The 7,749-nt window shown below is 36.5% G+C and overlaps 1 non-coding gene across 1 annotated transcript; it reads right to left on the bottom strand.

The window, feature by feature from the left end:
- Positions 1-7,642: 7,642 nt before the first annotated feature.
- LOC148564448 (small nucleolar RNA R71) lies at positions 7,643-7,749 on the bottom strand. The gene has a single exon (XR_015884434.1). It is a non-coding gene; the product is annotated as a small nucleolar RNA R71 (small nucleolar RNA).

Below are 7,749 nucleotides of genomic sequence, written 5' to 3'. Positions count from 1 at the left end.
CTTTCCAACCATATATAATAGTCTATAGTAGGCATAAAATTGGCAACATTGACAAGAGGACAAAGTAGAACCCCAAGAGGCATACAAGAGGGATCCACGTTTGGCTCAAAGTTTGACCTCAAACTTTGGCTCAAACGTGGATGACAGCAAGGAAAGCTAGCTGATATGAAAAGTTTGAGTAAAAGTTTGACCTCAAACTTTTACTCAAGCTTTTCTGGTTCATGGCCCGGTTTACAAATGGGTTTCTTTCCAACACCAAGAGCAATCAACAGAGGCCATCTTCAACCCAAATCCAAAGCAAGCAAAGCCCATTATCATCACTTAAAGGCACAAGAGATAGATAAAATAGGAATTTCATTTAATTATAATTTGTCTTTAATTTCACTTTCATTTTTATTTTCATTTTGTAAAAAGCCTATATAAGGCATCATTCTCATTTTAGAAAGGAGGCGAGCTCCATCAGAGAGCACCATCATTTTTGTTTTGAATCTTGGGTTGAGAATTGAAGAAATTCTGTTTCAATCTCACCTTGAGAATTCTCTCTGTTTACTTGTCTGCATAATTTCAGTGAATTGTGATTTGAATCAAAACTCTCTTTACTGCTTTCCTCTCTATTTTCTTCTGCAATTATTCTCTGTTGGATCAAGGAAGGAATTAAGATCTAGACTTGGTCTCTAGTCTCATTCAACTCCTGAGATCTTCAACCTCTCATTTAGATTTTGCAATTGAGCCAAGTTGCTTTCTGTTTTGATTTTTCAAGTGATTTTCCAAATCTGTTTGAATCTGCTGCATCTTTTACTTCTCTGTTTGATTGCTATTTACACTTCCTTGTTTGCTTTCTTTAATTTCTCTGCACCCAATTCCCTTTACATTTGATGCAATTTACTTTTCTTGTCATTTAAGATTTTGCCAATTTACTTTTCTTGCAATTTAAGTTTCATGCAATTTTACTTTCTGCAACTTTAAATTCCTTGTCATTTACATTCTGTTGCTTTAAGTTTCACCCAATCTCACTTAAATGTTATCTTGACTAAACTAATCACCCACTAAAGTTGCTTGATCCATCAATCCCTGTGGGATCGACCTCACTCCCATGAGATTTATTATTTGATGCGACCCGGTATACTTGCCGGAGAGATTTGGGTGTTGGAATTTCGTTTTCCAAAAATACTCATCAAGTTTTGAGGTTTTAAATTGGGGTTTTGGAGTTTGGGCAATGGGCACAGGTTTATTTTCAAAGCAAAAAAAATAAATAAATAACCGTAAAATAAACTCTTGGCAAGGTATGAGAACTGAAAGTCCTATCCTGGTTATCCTTATCAATTGTAATGAGAATTGGATTTTTTTCCCACTTTGTTAACCTCTAACTATAAAGGTAAGTTAAGTGGATGAATTAATTTTTATTCCTCAGGTCCTAGTCTTTCCTTGGGAAAGGCTAGAATTATTGGAACTTGAATTAATGAAATGAAGAAATCCAATTTTCAATCAACAATGAGTTTGATAACTCAAGTGTCTCCAATGACTCAACCAAATCCAAAAGGGAAAAAAGTCTACTTGAATGAAAATAATTTGGATAAACAAAGAGCATTAATAAATTAAAGAGAGTAATTATAAGTTTGAAATACCTCAAATTATATTAATAAAAGCAATCCAATCTAACATGAAAGATTTATGAATCAAATGGGCAACATAAGTAATTAACAAATAAAAGTATTAGAGTATCTAAAAGTAGAAAAGAAATATAAATTGAAGAACATTGAACCTGGGATTGAGAGTCACTCCTAAAACTAAGAGAAATCCTAAATCCTAATCCTAAGAGAGAGGAGAGAACCTCTCTCTCTAAAAACTACATCTACTCCTAAAATTGTGAATGTAAAAAGCTTGTTCTTATGAGTAGATGCATTTCCCCACTTTATAGCCTCTAATCTGTATTTTCTGGGCCAAAAACTGGGTCGGAAACAGCCCAGAATTCGCTGGTTGCGAATTCAAACACGCTGATTTTTTGTCACTGCGATGCGTCCGCGTGGATAACGCGACCGCGTCACCTAGCATCAGGGCAACTATGGCATATTATATATCAAATCGAAGCCCCGGACGTTAACTTTCCAACGCAACTGGAACCGCGTCTTTTGGACCTCTGTAGCTCAAGTTATAGCCGTTTGAGTGCAAAGAGGTCAGCAGGACAGCTTAGCAATTTCTCCAACTTCTTGTATTCCTTCCACTTTTGCATGCTTCCTTTCCATCCTCTGAGGTATTCCTGTCCTGTAATCTCTGAGATCACTTAACACACATATCAAGGCATCTAATGGTAATAAGAGAGGATTAAACATAGGGAACTTAAGGTCAAAGAAGCATGTTTTCAATCAAAGCACATAATTAGGAAGGCAAATGTAAAACCATGCAAATAGTATGAATAAGTGGGTAAAGAGTTGATAAAAACCACTCAATTGAGCACAAGATAAACCATAAAATAGTGGTTTATCAACTTCCCCACACTTAAACATTAGTATGTCCTCATGCTAAGCTCAAGAGAAGCTATAAAGATAAAGAGGAATGATAGAATGTATGAAATGCAACCTATCTAATGCAACTATATGCTAAGATGTTTCTACCTACTTGGTTATGAGTAAATAAGCTCTTCAAGACAAACATAAATCAGATTTCACTAATTCAAATCATACAATAAAAAGTAAGTAAACTTGTAAGAAGATAGCTCATGAAAGCAGGGAACATAGAATCAAGCATTGAACCCTCACTGGTAGTGTATATCATTCTAGTCTCTCAAGTGTATAGGGTCAATCACTCTACTCTTCCCTAGTCATGCTTTCTAAACTTTGTTCTTCATCTAACCAATCAACAAATATTTAGTATACCAATGCAAACATCATGAGGTCTTTTCAGGGTTGTAATGGGGCTAAGGTAAGGGTGAGGATATATGTATGGCCAAGTGAGCTATAATATGAATCTTTAATTAACCTAAGCTCTCACCTAATATACATATACTCTACATACTGTTAAATTCATGCCTAGCTACCCATAATTCCCACTTTTGTATGATTCCCATACTCATGTACCACATTTTTTATATTTCTTTACTTTTAACACATGTGCATTGATCTTTTCATTAACTTAGCATTGGGGTGATTTTGTCCCCTTATTTATTTATTGAATATTTTTTTGGATTTTTCTCTTCTTCTTTTTTTTTTTGTTTTGTAGAGAAATAAACATAACTTATCAATGCACATGGATTTTCCATTATTTTTTTATTTTGGTTTTTCATGAGTAGGTTCCCAAATTCCCAATATTCAAATAAATTAGAAATATGATACATTTTCTTATTAACCCATGTTTCCACAATTTCCCCACACTTAGTTGATGCACAATCTCTATCTTAAGTTAACCAAAAATTCAATTGGGGTATTTAATTTGTTTTTCTGCTTAAGGCTAGTGATGTGATAAAATATAGAACAAATGGGGATTAAAAAGGCTCAAAGTGGCTAACAAAGGTAATTTAAAGGGTAGGCTTATTTGGGATAAGTGAGCTTAAATCAAATAATGGCCTCAATCATATGCAAGCATGTAAATACACTAAATAATGAACATATAGATTGGAACAAAATATAGATTACAATCATAGTGAAGGAAACACACAAGAATAAAAATTTATGGTTAAATAATGTAACCATGTAAATAAGCTCAAAATCTCACAGGTTGTGTATTCTTAGCTTTTTAAACTATGTTCCAAATACAACTTCAAACAAGTTTTAACATAAAATTTTTTAATTTAAATTAGAGAAATACTATAAAAATTTCTTGAAAAAGAAAATATTACTTCAACCAAGTGATAAAATATGCACAAAATCAAATAATCAAATATGCAAATGCAACAACTAACAAGAAAAATAAACCATTGGTGTTGAGATAGAAGAGTAACTAACCCATGGAGATCGATATCAACCTCCCCACACTTAAAGATTGTACCGTCCTCGGTGCATGCTGAGATGTGCAGGTGGACGGGTTATTCCAACTGATGCTTTTCTTCAAGGATTGTGCAGATGGAGTTGTTTGTCTCCCCATTTAGAAGTTTCTCCCTTTTTCCGTCTTCGGTGGCCAGCCTGAAAGAAGAGAAAAAGAAGAACAGTAATACCCAGAAGTAAAGATAAGAAAATAAACGAAGTATGGGTAGGTTAGTGCCAAATTATAATGGTCTGAATTACATGGAAGCTTCAACATGTATGTGAGAAAACAATAGAAGCCATGGCATACCAATGGTGCAGAATTTGCAACAAAGCAGAGAGGAATGTGGGTAATGCAAGATAGTATAAGTTCATATCAATGCACGAGAAGTACGAGTATCATAAAAGATTAGCATTGATTTAAATAATGTTATCCAATCAGAATAAAACAAGTTACTAAGCACCTAAAATATTTCAAGAGAAGATGCAACAGTGAAATAAGAAAATTCAACACCAAAGAAAAAAATAATAAATTTAGAAAAGAAAATAATAATATGCACTAAATTAAAATGCAATGAATGAAATATTCAAATAAATTAAGTAAAATAAAATAAAAGATAAGAAGAATGAGAAGGGAAAGGAGGGAAGAAGAAGTAAGTAAGAAAGGATAAGAAAAATTAGGGTTGGGGAAGAAAAGATAAGATATTTGGCAAATTAGGATAAGCTGTGCAGTGCAAGCGACGCGGACGCGTGGGGCACGCGGTCGTGTGACTTGCACTTATACGGATTGACGCGGTCGCGTGACACAGTTTATGCTACTGGCGCGAGGGCAGCCTCGCGCTTGCACAACTCTCTGTTCGAAACTTAGTATTGCCAAAATCCAGGGTGACGCGATCGCGTGATCGACGCGATCGCGTGAGTGGCCATTATGGGGGTATGACTCGGACGCGTGAGCCATGCGTCCGCATGGTAAGGCTGTGCGTTTAGCACCAATCCAGCACCACTCCAGCATAACTTTCGGCTATGCACCCTTTTGACGTCGATTTTCATGTCACGCGGCCGCGTGGGTGACGCGGTCGCGTGGGAGGCCAATGTTCCCACATGACGCGGACTTGTGGGCGACTCTTTTGCCACATGACGCGGTCATGTGGGGTCAAAGAGCATTAATAAATTAAAGAGAGCAATTATAAGTCTGAAATACCTCAAATTATATTAATAAAAGCAATCCAATCTAACATGAAAGATTTATGAATCAAATGGGCAATATAAGTAATTAACAAATAAAATTATTAGAGTATCTAAAAGTAGAAGAGAAATATAAATTGAAGAACATTGAACCTGGGATTGAGAGTCACTCCTAAAACTAAGAGAAATCCTAAATCCAAATCCTAAGAGAGAGGAGAGAACCTCTCTCTCTAAAAACTACATCTACTCCTAAAATTGTGAATATAAAAAGCTTGTTCTTATGAGTGGATGCATTCCCCCACTTTATATCCTCTAATCTGTATTTTCTGGGCCACAAACTGGGTCGGAAACAGCCCAGAATTCGCTGGTTGCAAATTTAAACACGCTGATTTTTCGTCACTGCGACGCGTCCGCGTGGATCACGCGACCGCGTCATCTAGCGTCAGAGCAACTATGGCATATTATATATCAAATCGAAGCCCCGGACGTTAGCTTTCCAACAAAACTAGAAACGCATTGTTTGGACCTTTGTAGCTCAAGTTATAGCCATTTGAGTGCGAAGAGGTCAGGCTGGATAGCTTAGCAATTTCTCCAACTTCTTGTATTCCTTCCACTTTTGCATGCTTCCTTTCCATCCTCTGAGCCATTCCTGCCCTGTAATCTCTGAAATCACTTAACATACATATCAAGGCATCTAATGGTAATAAGAGAGGATTAAACATAGGGAACTTAAGGTCAAAGAAGCATGTTTTCAATCAAAGCACATAATTAGGAAGGCAAATGTAAAACATGCAAATAGTATGAATAAGTGGGTAAAGAGTTGATAAAAACCACTCAATTGAGCATAAGATAAACCATAAAATAGTGGTTTATCAAGCTTTCAATCTTCATCCTATTGGGTAGTTGTCTTGGAAAAGAAGCTATTCATACTTGGATCTCTTCGGACCTTGGAAGAGGAATGAAGAGATCATGCTAGAAATGCTTTCTCATGTTAGACCAAATTAGGGTTTAGATGGATATGGTGAAATATAATCCTACGAACACTTTGATTTGGGAATACATGTGGTATAATCAGTGACCATACTTCATCTCTTCTCATGAGTAATTAGACCAAGGAATTGGCTATTGATTAAGATTTGAGAGATTGGGTTGCCAAGGAATTGGAATCCAATCACTTAAGATTGCCAAGGAGATCAATGAATGCATTGACTGAGGAAGAGATGAGAATGAACTTGATCCGGAGAATACAACATCTCCTGAGCCCAATGAATCCCTCACTTATGATCTTACCCATTCTTTTTACTTTCTGCCATTTACGTTTATGTTCATTTCCTCAAATCCCCATTTAAGATTCTGCAATTTACTTTCCGCCATTTACATTTTGCTCTTTATTTTCAGCTTTTACACTTTCTGTTATTTACTTTCCCGCCATTTATGATTCTGTAAATATCAACTCAATTTTTCCGTAGCTCAACTAGAACATTCTTCTGATTAAAGTTGCTTGACCAATCAATCCCTGTGGGATTCGACCTCACTCTATTGTGAGTTTTTACTTGACGACAATTCGGTATACTTGCCGAAAGGAAATTTGTTGAGAGACAAGTTTCCGTGCATCAAGTTTATGGCGCCGTTGCCGGGGATTGATTTTGGATCAACAATGATTAAATTGGTTGATAACTAGATTGAGCATTTTTCTTTTGTTTGATTTAATTTCTGTTTGAGTGATTTACTTTCAGTTTTAGTTATTTTCTTTCCTTTACCCCTTACCCGTTTGTGGTGTTCTCTTATTTGTTTCAATTCAGTTCACTAACCCACTAACTATTTGATATATTGCATCACTCACACTAACAGCATTTCTAACAAGAGTACTTTCCACATTTATTTTCTCTCTTGCGTTTGCCTTGTCGATTGCATGACAGGTAGAAGAAGCAGGGCTTCAACTTCGTTTGATTCTGAACCTGAGAGGACCCTCCTTAGATTAAGGAGGGAAGCAAGAGGAAAGAGAGTTGTTAGTTCTGAGGAAGAGGAAGAGTATTTTGAACCAGACATGGATGAGAATATGGAAAACCACCATGAAGAAGAGGCTCACAACCATGGCAGAGAAGGTCCAGTGCATCATGTTGGACAAGAGAGAAGAGTTCTAGGCTCTTATATCAATCCAAACCCAGGAAATTGTAGAAGTAGCATCCAAAAGCCAACCATACATGCCAATAACTCTGAACTAAAGCCACAGCTCATCACCCTTTGCTCAGAACAACTATTCATTCGGAGGAAGTGTCCAAGAAGACCCCAATCAAAATCTAACCACCTTCCTGAGGATATGTGATACTGTGAAGTCTAATGGTATTCATCCCGACACCTATAGATTGCTTTTGTTCCCCTTTTCACTCAAGGACAAAGTATCTAAATAGCTGAAATCTTTCCCGAAGGAGAGCTTAACAACCTGGGAAGATGTGGAGAACAAATTCTTGGCGAGATTCTATCCTGCTCAAAGAATTAACAGGTTGAGAGCTGAGGTACAAACCTTCAGGCAACAAGATGGTGAAACTCTCTATGAAGCATGGGAGAGGTTTAAGGACTTGACAAGAAGGTGCCCGCCAGATATGTT

The sequence above is a fragment of the Arachis ipaensis genome, chromosome B5, assembly GCF_059453495.1.
Source record: "Arachis ipaensis isolate K30076 ecotype BB chromosome B5, ASM5945349v1, whole genome shotgun sequence".
Taxonomy (NCBI): domain Eukaryota; kingdom Viridiplantae; phylum Streptophyta; class Magnoliopsida; order Fabales; family Fabaceae; genus Arachis; species Arachis ipaensis.
The sequence above is the reverse complement of the archived record's forward strand: the minus strand, read 5'-3'. Positions and strand labels throughout refer to the sequence as shown.